The 19,016-nt window shown below is 39.1% G+C and overlaps 1 long non-coding RNA gene across 1 annotated transcript; it reads right to left on the bottom strand.

The window, feature by feature from the left end:
* Positions 1–557: 557 nt before the first annotated feature.
* Positions 558–16,477, bottom strand: LOC138176948 (uncharacterized). The gene is made up of 3 exons (XR_011172409.1): positions 16,072–16,477; positions 7,654–7,797; positions 558–705 (listed from the first exon to the last, which is right to left on the bottom strand). It is a non-coding gene; the product is annotated as an uncharacterized lncRNA (long non-coding RNA).
* Positions 16,478–19,016: the final 2,539 nt, after the last annotated feature.

Raw genomic sequence — 19,016 nt, 5'->3', positions numbered from 1 at the left:
GGGCATCTTGGGAAATTGCCCCAGTTCTCATTTTGGAGAGAGAGAGAGCAAACACTAGGGTAGAGTTAACTAGGAACAATATTTCTCTTCCCTAGGGCAACTTTTTAGCACATAACTGTAATTGGGTACAATCTTCAATAAAAGCATGGAACAAGCCTGTAAAACCTCAGGAAGGAAAAGCTAAACACAGGACCCACGGAGATTGGAAAATGTATGCCTCCACCTGTTCAGAGCTTGGCAGTTCTGACACATATCCTGCTGAATGAATGGTACATACAAACTATAACACAAAACAGAATTTGAGTACAGAATTGAGTTATAAGCAAGGCTTTCAAGGAGCTACAGTTGAATCTTATTTATACAAATGGCTTGCTATAGATGAAAAGAAATTCAAATATGCCAAGGTTTTCAGGTTTTTGTTTGTATCATGAATTGGTTTTGTAATACTAAAAAAATAGGAAATAAGAACAATCACAACAAGCCCAGTCCTATGGAGCTGGGTATTTGTGAAAAATTCATTCATACCTATTCAGTAAATTCATCCACCTTACCTGTGTTTTTCCTGCATTCTTGTTCATTGCACGTCTGTGACTCCAGAGGTTTGGGGGTGTACTCACACAGGCTGGGGTCTTCTGTTTTATTGCTCTCTGGGTTGATACACTGAACAGTTCTTTGCTGAATGCCACCACCACAGGAAACGGTACACTGAAAGAGATAAGGAGCTTAGCCGGCATTCTGGCAAAGAAATAATTATGGAATCATCCAACTTAGGGTGACTAGAATACATTTAAAACATCTACACTATGATTGTTGAGTAAAGAAAAGACACAAGGACCAGAATCATTTTTGAAAATCAATGAAGTAAAAATACTAACATAATGGCTGGTATTTATACAGCATTTTACAAATATTATCACTCCAGAATGACAACTGGAGCAATTTTCTAAGCTGCCTGAGGCCATTCCATATGGCTTGTGTATTTATGTTATATATAATCTTACCTGGGCCCTCAATGCAGCCAAGCAATTCTTTTATTCATTTCTAATTGATTTGTCTGCTCCAAATATTCTCTCCTCAAGACACACTACCCCTTCCTTCTATCTTCACATATTCTCCTGAAGAAAATGAGGCCATGTGCTCTTAAGTTCCCTCTTCTCCCTTTATCTACACGTCAAAATCCCTTCCCATCATCTCCATTCTCTCTTCCTTTCCTTCAGTCTCTGATAAAGAAGCAACCCATCTCCTTGCCAAGAATGATCCCTTTCTACAAATTATTTATCTGATCCTATCACATCTCCTTCAGGAGATTATCCCCACAATTATCTTTTCCCATCTTTCCCTATTTGCTGCTTCCTTTTCTGTTGTCTATAAAGATTCTCAGTTCTCCTCATCCTTAAAAACCCCTTTCTCATTTGATCCAGAAATCCCTTAAAGCTACCATTCTCTCTCTCCTCCCTTTCACAGCTCCTAGGGAAAATACTTACCTATACTTACTGCCACTTAACTCAACCATTTGCAATCTGGCTTTCAACCTCATTACTGAATTGAAATTTGCTCTATCCAAAGTTACCGATCAGCTCCTAATCACCAAATTTGATGATTTTTCTCCGTCTTAATCCTTCCTCACCTCTCTGCAGTCATCAGCATTCTTGACTACCTTCTCTGCTCCTGGATACTTTCTCTTCTGAGGTTTGTTCTTAATGCTTCTCTCTCTAGCATCTCTCCCTGCCCCTTGACGACTGCTTCTCAGTCTCCTCTGCTGGATCATCATCTATACCCTGTTCTTTAATTCTGCATACACTCCAACATTCTTTCCCAGGAACTCTTCTCTTCTCACTCTGCATTCTCTCTTGGTGACTTCATCAGCAGCTATGAACTTGAATATCATCTCGATGCACAGGACTGTGAGTATACATATATAATGTGTATATGAAATGTGTATGTGGAATGTCGTGTGTGTGTATGTATGTGTGTATACTGGACATTGCAAACTGGATGTCCAAAATAGAACTCCTCATCTGACTCCTCCCGAACTCCATCCTCTTTTGAATTTCCTTCAGTGACAGGGCACCACCATCTTTCTAGTCATTAAGTTAAGAACACCCTGAATGTCATTCTCTACTTTTCCCTCTCCCTCACAAGCCCCTTCCCCACCCCATTCCAATCATCTGCCAGCAATTGGTGGTTTCTGCCTCAACCACATTTCTTGCATCTGCCCCCTTCTCAGTCTCAAGTCTCTCCCCATGACAATCTATAACACAAATTGATCATGTCACTTCATTGCTCCAAAAGACACAGGGACTTCCTATGACTTCTAAGGTAAAATATAACCTCCTCATTCTGGAATTTATGGCCATAAATATTTTGACCCCAACCTATGCTTCCAACCTAATCATACACTTCATAAATCATATGGTCCAGCCAAACTTGCCTCTTTGCTGCCCCCCCACTCATAATATGCCTTTCTATCTGTCTGCCTTTCCACAGACTGCCCCCATTCCTCTCTTGAATGCATTCCTTTACCACCTTAGCCTCTTGGAGTTTCCAATTTCCTCTTACACAAGATTTTTCCTGATTCCTCTTCCCTTAAATTAGCTTGTTTTTTATGTATTTATTTTGTTTATATTCTTTCTGTGTGTGCACGCATACACATACATGTGCACACACATCTCTCTTAATAGGATACAAGTTCTTTGAGATGAGGAGTTCCTGTGTTATTATATCTGTATTCCCGGTGTCTAGCACGATGTCTGGCATGTGGTAGAGGTTTAATAACTGGTTGTTGGATGATTGACTGAGTCTCTTCCTTATATCTTATCTTAAAACATTTCTCAACTTGAAAAACTCATCAGAGATGTTGAAGATGGAATTTATGCCACCAAAAGGATGAGCCTTGGGATTTCTAAGGCTCCTTTCTGTACTCAAGTTCCATGTCTCTATGTCTGCCTCAGCAGCTTTTGAGTTTTCTCTTGCTGACAGCTTCTGTTACCTTCCTCTCTCAATATAGCTGTTCCCCTCTCTTTTTCCTCCTTCTTCCTTTCCTTCCCATTCTTCTCCATTTTTCTTCTCCCCTTTTCTTCTTCCTTTCCCCTCTTTACTTCATCCAGATCTTCACCCCAAGTTCAGCAGTCTGTCTAGTACAACACCAGGCTTGGAATCAAAGAGACTCTGGTTTGAATCCTACCTCAGATACTTACTGTGTGACCTTGGACAATCTTCCTAACCTTTCTGAGTCTCAGTTTCCTCATTTATAAAATAACAACAGCAATAACTAACATAGAGACTTTTAAAGTTTGCAAAGTCCTTTGCATACAATATATAATAGCATCTATCTCAAAGGATTCCAGTGAGTATGTGTGTGGGGAGAGATGGCAGCTGATCAATTGATTCTCCTCCAGTTATAACTATAGGAAGTAAGGAGAGTAACAAATGCTAAACTAATTTTCTTCTTTTTAGGAAGTATGAATATTTTTTCCTTGATTGAGGGATGATTAGCCACACCCCATGATGGTCCCATATAAGGCAGAACTCACTAGCTCTCCAGCAGGTCTAGGCTCTGTGAGCCAAGACCCAGAAACGTTTTGTGTATTGTGTATTGATCTTTGCATCTTTGCACCCAAGTATTTTATGCACTTGATTCTCAATTTTAATTTAGTTAAAATTTTTCCAGTTAAAAAATTATATTCTCTCTCTCTCTCTCTCTCTCTCTCTCTTTGGGGGAGAAACAAAGAAAGAAAAAGCAAACCAAAACTCATGTTACAAACATGAAAAACCAAGTAAAACAAATTTCTGAATTGGCCACGTCCCCAAAAAGAAAACACGTCTTATTCTGCACCCTGAGCCTATTGTGTCTCTATCAGATGGATGGAATGCTTTATAATCGGGTCCTCTGGAATCATGGGTGATCGCTGCAGATGGCTTAACTCTTTCAGACTTGCTTGTCCTGCAAGAACTTTGCAAATCTTAAAATGCTACATAAAAGTGGAGCTATTACTTGAAATATCTGCAAGGTGTGGAGCATTCAATCTATAGGTGGAAGGAGTAAATTCACAATTGAAACTGCAGATTGTTAAATTATCAAAGCCAACATTTAGCATGTATTCTCTTACTCTCAAATATTGTAAATATTAGTCTTGTTTTCCCCACAAATCTTGGAATAAGGACTATGTCTGATACATGACTTAATCTCCCACAGGACTGAGCACAGTACCAAGTATGTGGCAAGTAAATATTCAGTGAACAGCTGCTAATTGATTTTATTCTTGCTTTTCTGCCTCTAAGGAGAACTTCTATTGCCTAGGATCTGAAATCACAAGGCCACATAGACTGTATGTCTTCTTTCAGAGGATTAGAAACCTGGATTCTAGTCTATCTAATTAACCATGGAAGCCTTAAGCAAACACAAAATCTCTCTATTCCTCTTCCACATTTAACACTTTTCAAATTTAACCAAGCTAGCTTTAAGTGTTCTGAGCTTCTTTCACTGTAAAGAAACAAAAATACTGCATCCACAACAATAAAACAAATTCACAAAACAAACTCTATAATCCAATCAGAGATAGGGTTACACCAAAACATAGGACCTGTGGCTATTAATGAGAAGGGAGTAGATTGCTTTTCTTCAGGTAAATAAGTGTGTTTCTAAACATCCTTTTCCACTGATCGCTAAAAGCCAGAAATGCTCTATATTGCTTTTCTGCTATTACCAGTAATATATCAGCATCATCGGCTTTGCTCTCCCTTAAGAAAGGAGAGAGAATTTAAATGATACAGACCAGGTTCTTAGGGAATTACAAGGGAACTTGAAAATCTTTATCTTCAGCTCTTAAGAGTTTATGGAGGGGCAGCCAGGTAGCACAGTGAGTAAAAGCATCGGCTCCAGTGTTGAGATGACCTGGAGATTGAATCCCGGGCTCAGACACATAGCACCCACCCAGAAACACCTGGCTGTGTAACCTTGAGCAAGTTACTTAACCCCAATTGCTTAGGGGCAGCCAGGTGGCTCAGTGAGTAAGAGCACCGTCTCCAGTGTCGGGATGACCTGGATCAAATCTGGGCTCAGATACTCAGCACCACACCCAGAAATAACTGGCCGTGTAACCTTGAGCAAGTTACTTAACCCCGATTGCTTTAAAAAAAAAGACTTTATGGGATAATAGTGTCTAAATAAGGCCTACTTTTCAACCCTCTGAAGGCTGGGCAGATAGCGTGATCCTTTGTGACCCTTATGAAATGTCATTTTAGTGATGACATCTACATACTCTCCACTCAGCCTGATGCATGCCTTTTATGCATTTTTATACAGGGGTTGGGAAAGTTGATAAAGAAGTTTCTATTGATTCTTATCTGAAGTATAATGACTCTAAAACTAGAAGAAGACCTCAGAGGCCATCTAATCCAAACCTTTTATTTTTACAGCTAAAGAAACTGAGGCATGCAGGGGTTAAGCAACTTGCCTGAGCTCAGACATGTGCTAAGTGGCAGGGTTAGTACTTGAATTCAGATCCTTTGACCCCAAATTCAACATTCTTTCCACGATGGTGTCTGCCTCTTTTTCGGTTGCAACATAATCAAGAACAGCCCAGTGGAACACAGATGCTAAATGAAGGAGTATGCCTTTTAGACTTACTGAACTTTTAAGGGAGAATCAATAAAATTTGTACCAGGGGTAGATAATCTAAGATATCCTAAAAGCGATGAATAACAAAGTAATGTTAAAAAACAAACCCTGGAGGAGTTTTTAGCTTTTTGTTGTCCATGTGAGACACTGTTCTGGGGGTGTACAATGGAGAAATAGAGAAAGCAGTCAGAAACCAAGATGACCTTGATTAAGTCAACCAAGTATTTACATGTGAAGCTGATGAAATGCATGCATGGCAGTAGGCAAATCTAAGGTACTATGAACTTTGGGGAATAATTAGCATTGTCTTTTCTTCTCTTCCTTCTATGATGCTAACTTGGTGCAAGTTAGAGAATTAATTTTTTAAAATAGGAAAACACATCTTATCATTGTTATGGTCCCTTTGGTTGTACAAACTCTGGTTCTGCTGCAGCTATGTACTAAGTGGTCACCCTTCCCTCCCTTCCTCATAGTATGGTGAAAAGCATACTGGATTTCAGTTGAGATCCTGGCTTTGCTGACTAATGTGTGAACTTAGATACAAGTCCTTTAGCTGCCCTAGGCCTCATTTTCTTTTTTTTTTTTTTTGGAGGGGTGAAGGTAGGGCAATTAGGGTTAAGTGACTTGCCCAAGGTCACACAGCTAGTAAATGTTAAGTGTATGAGGCTGGATTTGAACTCAGGTCCTCTTGATTCCAGGGCCAGTGCTTTATTCATGGGTGCCACCTAACCACCCTGTGGCCTCAGTTTCTTTATCTGTAAAATGAAGAGGTTGACCTATTTACCCCATGGGGCTCAAAGAAAAAAGAAAGGTTCTAATATACAAGTCATTCATAGCAATGTGTGTGTGTGTATGTGTATGAGTGTGGGTATATGTCTATGAGTGTGTGTATATGTATGTGTGTGTGTGTGTGTGTGTGTGTGTGTGTGAGAGAGAGAGAGAGAGAGAGAGAGAGAGAGAGAGAGACAGAGAGACAGAGAGACAGAGAGAGAGAGAGAGAGAGAGAGAGAGAGACCTTAGAAATGAGAAAAAGAAATCAATCCTCCTTTTCCGTCATAGCACTTTGGACCTAGCTCATTCTCCTCTATGTCTTTGTTTTCTGAGCATTTGTCTTTTCCACCTTTACCATTTGTTTGCTCCTTGAAACTGTGAGCTCTTGGATGGCAGGGTCTGTGTCTTTTTTGTACATCTCTCACTCCTCGAGACCTAGCACAGTGCCTTTTACATAGCAAATATTTAATATTTGGTGAAGGAAAAGAAGAGGAGATAGGAAGAAGAAGAAAGTAGAAAAAGAGAGGAGAAAGAATGTGACTAAGGAACTGATTGGTGCCCTATCTGAAGTCATAAGGCCTGGATTTTATCTTGGCTTGTGCTTGCTGCCTGGACAATCCCTTAACCTCTCTACGTCTTAAGTTCTGCATCTATAAAATAGAATAATAAAAAAGTACCTTACCTATATCACAGGCAGTCATGTCATACACATATATCCACACTAAGCTAGTAGGATAGGCTAATGATCTCCCTTAAGTGAAGATCTGACCCCATAACCTCCCTACCAGTAAACTCCCTGTTGCTTCTAGGATAAAATATGAACTCTTCTATTTGTCTTTTAAAGACCTTAGCCGCCTGGCTTTTACAGTTCCATACACTACTCCTCTTTCCATGTTCTTTGGTCCAGTCAAACTGACGTTTGCTACGTTATTTACACATGGTATGCCATTCTTAATCTCTGTGACTTTACTCTAGCCACATCTGAATTGTACTCTCTCATCTCTTCCTCACTGAATCAACTCCAGCATAACCTCTTACACAAGGCTTTTCCGCTTTTCCTTTTCCCCACCTTGTCATTAATATCTTTTCTCCTAACTTCTTTGTATTTATTTTGTACTTATTCTGTTTGTACTTGCATAGGTACATGCATTTGGTACATAAAAAATACTTAACAAATGCTTACCTACTGATTGATTGGATGTAAACAACAATAAAAATGTAGGCTGCTGTGGGAAAAAGAAAAAGAACATATCTAATCTTACCAAATTCCATGTCCCTTTCACCCAGTGGGAACAAGAATGCTCGTTACAATGCCTAGTTGAGTCAGGTCTCATCTGCCAATCACAATAGTCTCCTGGGCAATGCACCAACCTCTTCTGAGTGCCACCTCCACAGGATTTGGAACACTGGAGAGTATAAAGTAGAAAATGGAACAGAATTAGAAAAGAAGACACCTGGACAGAATTCTGGGCACATAGAAATTGCATTTTATAGTCATTTGTGTGATTCTATGTTGTACTATATAGGTTTATACTGCTTTACCTTGGGGATACTTGGGTCAAATGTCATGTGCCTACAGTTTCCCAGGGGGTTGTATCCTTACTAAACCACTCATAGTGATTACTAGTCACTGAGCACCAATGATACGACTAGAAAGCAAAGTGTGATTCAGAAAATAACTTTCAAAGGTAAGGGAAGGAAGGGTTTAGGGGAAAGAAAAACAAATAGTCAATAGTATAGGAACAATATATCTAGGCAGAATCATAACTAAGAATATTTTCACCAGGGGCAAAACAATTGGGTGGGGTGAGACTGTAGAGCAGATAATCTTACATTGGGTCCAACTTTTGCGGAGATAGGGTGGTCTGACTCTTGTTCCATGGTGTTGAGGAAGAAGGTAAGACCCTACAAGAGGGATGTCATAATGAATCTGTGGGGCACTGTGTAGCCCAGGGGTGGTTTTTACCATGTGTTGGTATGAGTCATCAGAGAACAAAGAGGCAAAATGTAGATATTTTTGTTATCATGTAATAATAATGCTGTCACAGTACCCTCTCAGTGAAAAAGCACAACCCCTTCTGCCAGATATTATTGCCTTGACACAAAGCATTGCTCACAACATGCTGGTTAAAACTCTAATTGGGATAAGAATACTTGGTCAGAAAGTTAAAAAAAAAACTGTTTAGCACAGAAAATAGCACTTATTATTTGAGTAAGGCATAAATAAAGTACAAGTGAGAAGAAGTAAAAATTTAAAATTAATGTGTTTTCATTCAGACTAGATCTGACAGCCCAACAGAAACAGCCCAACTGGCAACACAATCTTTATTTCATCTTCTACCAAGATGGGAACTTCCTCTTCCCCTCAACCCTACACAGGAGGTGACAGATACCCCACTAGATAGACTTTCAGTAATAAACTTGTCCACATTATGGGTAATACAGTTAAGAGAGATTCAGGTAACTGATATATTGTCTCTAAAACTCATAAAATAAATTAATAAAACAAGTGGGATTTCAGAAACACAAAAATTTATGTGAAATTTTTGACCACTTGAACAATCTTATATTTCATTTTATTTTTATAAGACTGTGGAAGAGGCAAAGAATTTACCAAAAAAGCAATTAAGTGTAAAATAATGAAAATAGACAGTTATCAGCAATATCATCATAATGTACTTATGCTATGTACACTACATCCACAAGGAAATTATGATAAATTAATATTTCAAGACAAAAAACAACCACTAAACAACTATTTTTGAAATCCTGTACCAGACTTTATCTGGAGATCAGATGGCTATTTCTTACTCATTTAGTCAACATTCTTCCTAGAAATAGACTATTTTCTACTTGAAAAAAACAATGGCACTTATTATCTTTTTTCTCCAGTAGTTTAACCAATATGATATAATCATCACAAAGAAAAGACCCAAAAGACCCTCAAAACTCTCAGACAGAAAATACTGATCCCTTCCCCTACTGAAAAATATGACAGCTAAGAGCACCACTCTTTCAGAATATAAAGTTATTTATAAAGTATTATGAAGGAGGATGCATAGCAAAATCACTTTACAAAACAGAAGAATGGTGAAAATCGATTGAAAGCTTATCACGAGACCCATAAAAGTATGGACAAAACTGGAAGAACAGCCAAAAAAGAGCAACAAAAATTAAACAGCTTTGCCAGCATTTCTACAGTGATCTATTTTCATCACTGATAATAGTTGAATAATCCCTCAGTCTGTGACAGGAGGAAATTGAGAAATGCTTAAGATGATGAAATTGAAAAGAGCAGCTGGTTCATATTAAGTGCCCATCAAGGAATTCACGAGGGAGATGATACAACTTTGAAAGCTCTAAAGAATCAATTTCCAAGATCCCCCAAAGATGGAGGAAAATGATGGATGGCATTATTGCCTCCAAAAGATGATCAAGAGGACATTAGTAACTGCTGACCAAAATGCTTACTTTCTTATTTCTATGAAATTTTTCATAAGAATAATTCATGTATGTTGTGGAATATGCTTGTTGAAAAGATAAGAAGGGAATGCTTCACTTCTCACAATCCACAAGCTAGAACAAGTACCATCTTTACATGATTGGCTGAAAGGTATAGAGACTATAAAATTTTGCTATGTTTATTATTTGCTAATTTAAAAAGCAGACTAGAGCAGAATGCAGCCTTAAAAGCTCTCTTTCATGGCAGCTCCTGGTAAAGCATTAATGCAATGAAGTGCCCCTCCTTTATTTGCTGAAAGGGACAGAAAAAGAATATTTGTGTGAAAAACACAAGAGAAAAGCAGCTCGAGAAGAAAGACATGATTCAGAGAGAACTTGAAAGAAAAGCAGTCCCTTTCCCCCAAAAGCAAAATACTGAATGACAGCAGAAATGCTGCTGAGAGTGTTTCCCAGAAGCTAATTTGCATATGACTTTTTATAACTGTTTTCAAATGTTAAGTTTATTACTGGGAAACAGAATCAAATAGCTGTTTAGGGATTACTGGACCACAGCATATTGACTATTTGTGCCACATTTAACAGAATGTAGATTTGGGGTTTCTTAACCTACGCTAGAGTATGGCTCACTATATATGAGGAAGTCCTTTTTAAGGCAAGAGACATCAAGAAGCCAGAGAATTGGAAGGGAGAAGCTATTAGATATTTTGGAGAAAAGTTGGAGAATCAGAAAATAAGGAAACCACAGGAGAAAAGTGGGGGGAGAGGGAAACTATTCAAAATCCGAAGAGTTTATCTGAATGGCTCTGCAGTTCCTTGGGTTAAGGGTACTTCTTTTCACTCGAAGAGTATAATTCTGCCTAAGCATTCAGCCAACTGATCAAGCCTGGGAAGGTTTGCAGATCCCAGACTTAAAGTTACTGTTTGCTTAAAAAAAAAAGACTATCAGTGCTTCAGGATTCTGAAGGCAGCTGAGAAATGGCTTTCTGAGGAGAGCAAAGAAATTTAAAAGAAGAATGGTTCTTCCAAGTGGGTGATGTGTACTATTGACCATTCCCTAGATCAAGGACTTCAAATTCTTCAGTTCCAAGTTGTGATTTTATGGATGATATTTTGATGATTGTTCCATATTCTATAATGCTCTTCAGGAGAGCTACTCAAAAGAGATTAGCTTAGCAATGCACACAGGAAAAATCAAATGGATGAAGAATACCTATTGTTCAGCTAATAATATGCATCTGTATCATGAAATTCCTTCTCTTTGAATGGGTTATTCCTCATGCCCATAGGATTCTCCCAACTTATCTCTGCCACCTGGAACTTCCAGGTCCTTTCAAGGCTCAGATCATTTGCCACTTTCTATAAAAAGACTCCCCTGATTCTCCTAGTTGTTAAGCTTTCCTCCAGTTACTGTGTACTTGTTTGTATCCAGACTGCATCTGCTTATCTGTAACCATGTTGTAAACCCTCCTCATTCAATAGAATATATGTTCTTTGAGGATAGAAACTGTCTCACTTTTGCCTTTGTATTCCAGATACTTAGGTGAGTGCTTAGAACATAATGGTTGTTGATTCTTTGAGCAGCCAACCATTAATCCATGCGTATATATTTGGAAGATAGGTTCTGCAAATGAACAATAAGCTGATCACAGGAGAGAATAAAGACCGTAGAATAGATTGTATTTGGAAAATTGGGCAGCCCTTTGAATGATCCCAAGCCTCTCCCTGACATAAAACACCAATATTCGTTAAGTGATGCTATGTGATTTTATTTTTTTTTAAATTTTATGGATATCTTCTGTTTCTTACATTACCATAGTATCCCATGTGTCCTTCCCCCCTCCTAATAAGCCATCTCATATGAAAAATAATAATTTTTGGAGAGGAAAAAAATCAGCATTACTGATCAATACTTTGAAAAAGTTGGAAAACATGTGCAATGTATAATATCTGTGGACCTTCCACCTCCTAAGGAGGGGTAGGTTATGGGTGTCTTCTCATATCTCTTCATTTGAGTACCACTTGATTTTTATGATATTGTTATTTTTACTTTTGATTTTTTGGTGTGTATTTATTATTTTCATTTACATTGCTATAGTTACTGTGTGTATGCATGCATACACATATATACTTTTTTGAGCTTTGCTTACTTGACTATGTATCAATTCATGTAGATCCTTCCATGCTTTTATATATTCATTACACATATTATTTCTTAGTATACAATAATATTCCATTACATTCATATTATCACAATTTGTTTAGCCATCCCCCAACTGATAGACATCTATTTTGTTTTCAATTCTAAGCTATCACAAAAAGTGCCACTAAAATATTTTGGAATATTTTCCTTATTAATGACTTTTGGGGGGTATAAGCTCAGTAATAGAGTCTCTGGTTCAAAAAGTATGGACATTTTATTTACTTTATTTGCATAATTCCAAATTGCTTTTCAAAATGGTTTTTCCACAATCTTCTCAAACTCCACAGGGTTTTACGTCTCATTAAATGTTGGATCATTTTCCTTTGTTTTGATGTATTTATTTATAATCCCTGAATTAATTGACTAGATCTGGGGCTCATATTTCCTGTTGTTACTGTTTTTTCCTGTTTATTTATTTATTCATTCATTCATTTATTTATTCATTCATTTATTTATTTATTCATTCATTCATTTATGTATGTATGTATGTTCAAGGTCTTTGAGTTTTCTTCTTTCTGAATCTTTGGTACCTTTTAGTCTTTTTTCTCCTCATTTACCTTATCATTTACTTCCTGACTCCCTCCCCTCTTGTGATTTCCTTGTGGGTTGGATCTCATAGCATCTTAGCCTCCTACCACATTGAGTGATTCATGTTTCACTAGCCTAGGTATCTGTTTCAAATGACTTATGGTGGGTGATCAGAAATGACTTCAGCTCTTTCCCTCAGGTTTGGTGGAGTGCTATATCCCTTCTCTCCCCTCCCCCCAACATGCATAGGGTTCCATTCTAGTGGTCTGTCTCACTCCTTCTTTTCTTCAGGTCTCTGGATCAGCACCAGCAGTTCAGACCTTTGCTGCACTGGTGTTTCCAGATTTCAGTCTCTGGCAGGCTTTTACTTCTGAATGGCTATAGCCAAGTTGACTGTTGAAGCTCAAGCAGATTTCCACAGCCTGGAGCTGAGATTTTCACAGTACTGGAAAGAGGGAATGGGGACTAGAATATAGGAGTGGGTTTTGATGTGTCATGGTCGTGGGTCTGTTAGTGTAGCCTCACCATCAATAGTGTGGCAGGTGAGGGAAGGGGTGCTCAAGGGCAGTGAGTGTCAGTTCCTGCTTTTTTTTTTTAATTCTGGGAGTCCTAGACCATGGAGACATCAGAAGTTGCTTTATTTTTATTGTAACTTCTGTTTTTAGAAAAGTTTGAGAGGTCATAGGGATCAGAGAAAATGTCTAGATTGCCATTTTCCTGCTCATGTGACCTGGAAGTCTTATCTGATTTTGAATCATAGAACAGCACAATCCAAAGAATAAAAATTTTAGGTGACCCAATGAAACAAGATGTATGGTAGACATAAGGAGGCTTAAAAGAAATGGTCTAAAAATATCACCAAGGAAAGTTGTGATCAGAAAAGGAGGTAGGCCTATCACATGGCTAAAATGAGGAGTCCCAGATAAATGAATAAGGCTGCTAGCAACATAGGAATAGCCAAAAGCTATTCTTATTTATGCAACATTATTTATACAGTACCTTAAGATTTAGAAATGTTTTTCATATGTTTTTGTGCCTCATAACAACTCTGTGAGATAAATATTACAGTCAGTCAGTCAAGGACCATTTATTAAGTGTCTTTTATGAATGAGGCACTATGTTAAGTGCTGGCGATACAAAACACAATTCTTGATCTCGAGGAGCTCACCATCTAACGGGAAAGACAATATGCAAACAACTACGTACAAATAAGCCATTTATAGGATAAATTGGAAATAATCAACAAAGGGAAGGCACAACCGTTATGGAGGAGGTTTTTTTTTTTTTTTTGGTAAAAGATGGGATTTTCGCTAGGACTTGAAGGAAGCCAGGAGAGGGAGATGAGAAGGGAGAGAATTCTAGGCATGGGAAATAGTTAATGAAAATGTCAAGAGATGGAGTGTCAAAGTGTAACAAAGGGTGACAAAGAGCAAGAAAACCACAGGCACTGGGTTTTGGAGTACTGGGGTGGGGTTGTGTGGAGTAAGGTATAAGAAGACTGGAAAGGCTGGGGGAAGGATCAGGTCATGAAAGACTTTGGACATAAAACAGTACATTTTATATTTGATCATGGAGGTGATAGGGAGCCCTCTGAGTTCAGTCAGACCTGTTGTTTGGTAGGAAGATCATTTTGACCACAAGGATCATTATCCTCCCCAAACACTAAATAACCTAGAAACCTATGGCATTTAGAACAGATCATCACACTTAGCTATAGAGTACAACCAATCCATCAAGGGTGCTTCTCAGGTAAAGAGAACAAGGATCAAATTGTACCTTGATCATTAGCAAAGAGGTTGCAATCATTTTTATAGCTCAATGATCCACTTAGCTGGAAAGAAAATCAAAACAAAACATTTAGCACAAATATCATGGTCCTTACCATGACAACATGGATGGGGCACTCCATGATAGCTCATCAGGGGGTGAGGAAGGGGTTGGGGAGGAAAGAGGGAGGCAATAGATATTTGGCAATGAGGTGATTTGGAAGTTCCCTGGAATTCTGCTATTGAATAAGAAAGTAAATCTGAACCATGGCCACACAACAGCATTAAGAGCCTATTTCAGTTCTTCCTATCTATGACTTTCCAATGAATACCATGTTCTCCTATTTTTCTTAATGGGTCTTTTTCTATGGACTATTCCTTCCTGGTTATCCCACTGGATTATTAGAAATCAGAAGTTCCCCGATTCTAGTCTCCTAGATGGCCCACTGGCCCTCAAGTTTCAGATCTCTCCAATAGAAATAAATATAAGTCTTAATTGATGGTTGAGTAAAATCTTACCTTGATCTACTTTATCTAGCCAACCTTTGAACTTGCTTCACATATCACATCACCATCAACCAAAGCCAGGTCTATACAGTGTAGGTATCTTGCAAACTCTCCTGATCCTACACGTACGCCCCTCCCATCATCCTTCCCTCCTTTTTACCTCTTGACCTGGGAACACTAAGCAAATCAATACTTCCATTGCTACTGGAAGGGTCATGACATCCTGCTGCCCTTTGGTTCCACTCACAATCCTGTCACTGCCTAGACCAAAGCTCCTTACTCCAGCCATCAGAGTGTCCACCCTTATTAGAATATAAGTTTCTTGGGGCGGCCAGGTGGCTCAGTGAGTAAGAGCACCAGTCCCAGAGTTGGGATGACCTGGGATCAAATCCAGGCTCTGATACCTCGCACCACACCCAGAAATAACTGGCCATGTAACCTTGAGCAGGTTACTTAACCCCAATTGCTTAAAAAAAAAAAAGAATATAAGTTTCTTAAGAAAAGAGGACTTTTCATGTTATATCTGTACCTTGGGCAGTTAGATGGTACAATTGATAGAATGCTGGGTATGAAGTCAAGAAGACTCATCTTCATGAGTTCAAATCCAGCTTCAGACACTTATTAGCTATGTGACCCTGGGCAAGTCACTTAACCTTCTTTGTCTCAGTTCCTCATCTGTAAAATGAGTTGGAGAAGAAATTGGCAAACCATTCCAATCTTTGCCAAGAAATCCTTAAATGGTATCATGAAGAGTCAGACATGACTGAAATAACTGAACATTTGTACCCTAGTGCCTAGCATGGTGCCTAGAATACGTTAATAAAACTTTAAGTCCTAAGCAAGCATTCAAGTACAAGGTGTGACATATCCATACTCATTATAAGCACACAGGGAAATTCAGGTCCATTTTTACTTTTCCCATAAAAGGCATGTCATCATAAAGGAGATAGTATACTATGACTACTGGAGTCAGAGGACCTGGTTTCAAATCCCACCTCTGACATTCTGAGAAACTGGGCAAGTTACTTAACATTCCTGAGCCTCAGTTTCTACATCTGTAAAATTAGGAAGAGGGCTGGACTAGATGGCTTCCAAGCACCTTCTAGCTCTAGATCTATGATCCGAAATCTAGCTATGTGTCCTCCTTGAATTCTAGGTTCACAAGGGCTGTTGCCAGCTCCCTGTGACTTCTAAGAGGCTACGGTCATCAACTGTACCTGGCTCCAAGGTTCTGTCTTCCACTCTAGGCAGGGCTCCATGTTACAGGTAGTGCTCAGCTGGGGCTTATCTTCAAGTAATTGACAGTGAAATGGCCTCAGGTTCCTGTGGTCATGGCTATTCACACATCGAACCTCCCGGACCTTGATGCCCCCACCACAATTTAGGGAGCACTGGAAGGGAATGAGAGCAAAGAGAATGAGTGTTGGACAGTCAGGATTTTGCCCACTTGCTTCATGGACAGTTTCTTCTCAGATGACAAGCTGTCCGTGAGGCTAAAGGAAGTTCCTCCTTGTTCATAGTTAAATTACATCATTTACCTGCAGGAAGAAAGAACGATTTAGTCTTAAATAAAATGACTTTTGTACCTTTCAAAGGAACACAGAGAGAAGAGGAACACTCTTTATTTGCTAATACAGACAATATGTATACCTAGAAAATTTGTCAAATTTTGTATTGTTAGCCCATTGTATGGGGCCAACCATGAGACTGAAAACAAACTTGAAACAAAGCAAATAGGAGTCTCCATAAATTTAAGTCTTTGTTCTACTTTTGAGTTTGTTACAAAACGGTTTTCACTGACCCTCCTGCCCCAATTCTTTTCATCAGTGGACATGTACACATCAGTAGATACTTTCAAGGTCACCTGAGTATTTTATATGTGGAATTTAGTTTTACATTTTGCTCAGTATTATGGGCTGAACAATTATGAATCACAAAATAATATTCTTTTTCTTTTCTTTCTCAAGTCTTTTCTTTTTTTTTTTTGGAGGGCAATTGGGGTTAAGTGACTTGCCCAAAGTCACATGGCTAGTTTGTGTGTGTGTGTGTGTTAAGTGTCTAAGACCAGATTTGAACTCAGGTCCTCCTGACTCCAGGGCCGGTGCTCTATTCACTGCGCCACCTAGCCACCTCTTCTTTCTCAAGTCCTAAAGTATTAAAATAATTATACTAAAGATAATTTTTAAATCCTTATTTTTCCTTATTTATTTCATTAGAGTCCAAGCAACCAGTTTCAGGAAGTTGGACCACAGCATCTGTACTCTGGGACATGAACACTTGCAACACATCAATCTGCCATTTTCCCCTTCATTGCCACTAGGGACAGGGGGATAGATCACTGTCTTGTCTTACCTCTAGCCATGAAGATTTTTTTTTTTTACTATCTCCTACGAATGACTTTTTCTTTCCAGCCTCTTAGCCTTCCCAGGGCCACTTACCTACCTAAAAAAGACCCCATTCCTGCTCTAAACCAGAAAGAGACCTGATGGAATAGTGGATGGGGTGCTGGAATGTGCTATATAAATGCTTGTTCCATCTTCTCTTTCTCTGTCATCACCATAACACCCACCTCAATTCTTACAATGATGAACATGGAAGAGTTCATCTTACCAGTACTGTCCCTATTACAACTAAAGGCAGGATTCATTTGCCTTTTGACTTCTTCCTGATTTTTTTTTTCTTTTTGGAGGGGGGAAGATAGGGCAATTGGGGTTAAGTGACTTGCCCAAGGTCACACAGCTAGTTTTGTGTTATGTGTCTGAGGCCGAATTTGAACTCAGGTCCTCCTGACTCCAGGGCTGGTGCTCTATTCACTGCACCACCTAGCGGCCCCTGGTCTTACTAATTTTCTAATGTGAAATTCATAGCATTTTAGAGCCCAGAGCACTTTGGAAGTGATTTAGTACAATATCCTCACATTACAGATAAAAAAAAGAGAGAATTCAGAAATTGCCTAAGGACATAATGTTAGTGGGTGCCAGAACCAGGACCCAAATCCTGTTCTTGTGACTGCAAGGTCAGTCTTCCTTCTATTTTATCCTGTCTCTCATAGACTTTGAATATTGTCCATCTGCTTTCCTAGGCCTAAGGTATCTGTTACTTCCACCTGTTTAAGCAATCCTCCTTGGATTTGACCTCTAGACTACCTAGCCAGGGGCAGGGAATCTATGGTGTCAAGGACACATGTGACCTTCTAGGTCCTCAGGCTCAGTCCTTTGACTGAATCCAAACTTCACAGAACAAATCCCCTTAATAAAAGGATTTGTTCTGTGAAACTCAGACTCGGTCAAAAGACTGCATCTAAGGACCTAGAAGGCCACAGATTCCCCATCTCTGACTAGACCTTCAATATATGCTAGATAGCTCTTGGTGGCAAACCAAATCCCACTCAGTTCCCAAAAGTCTTCAGTCACTGAATGGTAACTCAGATAACGTCCCTCAGACACTGAACAGTAGCTGCTAATTCATATCCTTCATGCCTTCTATCAGCGATAATTGGGTCACTGCACTTTTTAATTAAGGAAAATGTACTCTTACCAAGGGCATGCCTCTGGCTGCTACCCTATTAGCACTATTATCATTTTGGTTCTGTGCTCTTCTCTCTAAAAAGATTAAAATGCCTGGGAGATGATATGTTGTGGGAGATATCTGTGGCTCCTAGGGTACTGACAGAGAGAGAAAACTGATGCTCTGTCTATTCACCAAAGAATTTCCTCTTCTTTTGGTCACTGAATAGGTTCAGTGGAAAGTATGTTGGATCTGGAGTCAGAAAACTTATGTTCAAATTCCAGCTGTGCCACCTATTTACTACCTGAGTGACCTTGGGTTGGTCACTTAACCTCTGAAAAATGGCGGAGACTAGGTTGGACTAGATAATCCCTAAGGTCTCTTCTAGCTCTAAATCTAGGGTCCTAAGAGGTGCTACTGAAATTTTTCATTTCCCCTGTCTCTCTGAGGTCCTGGGAGAAATCCAGAAATCTTCTAGCTCTCAAGTTTTAGTGTATAACTCAGAAAGACAGTGAGAAAGTTAGCAGGGGACAGATGGATGGTTCTCACCTCCTGTAAATAAAGTGTGTTTGCTTTTTCATGGGGAAAAAAAGGAAAGAATGATCAACCCTGGCCCCAAAGCTCAAAAAGCACTCTGTAAAATTCCTCTTTTTCT

Source organism: Petaurus breviceps, unplaced genomic scaffold (assembly GCF_028583685.1).
Source record: "Petaurus breviceps papuanus isolate PSGF00001 unplaced genomic scaffold, PetGlider_PUasm1.0 90308, whole genome shotgun sequence".
NCBI classification, from domain to species: Eukaryota; Metazoa; Chordata; class Mammalia; order Diprotodontia; family Petauridae; genus Petaurus; species Petaurus breviceps.
This window is presented reverse-complemented; position numbering and strand designations above follow the sequence as displayed.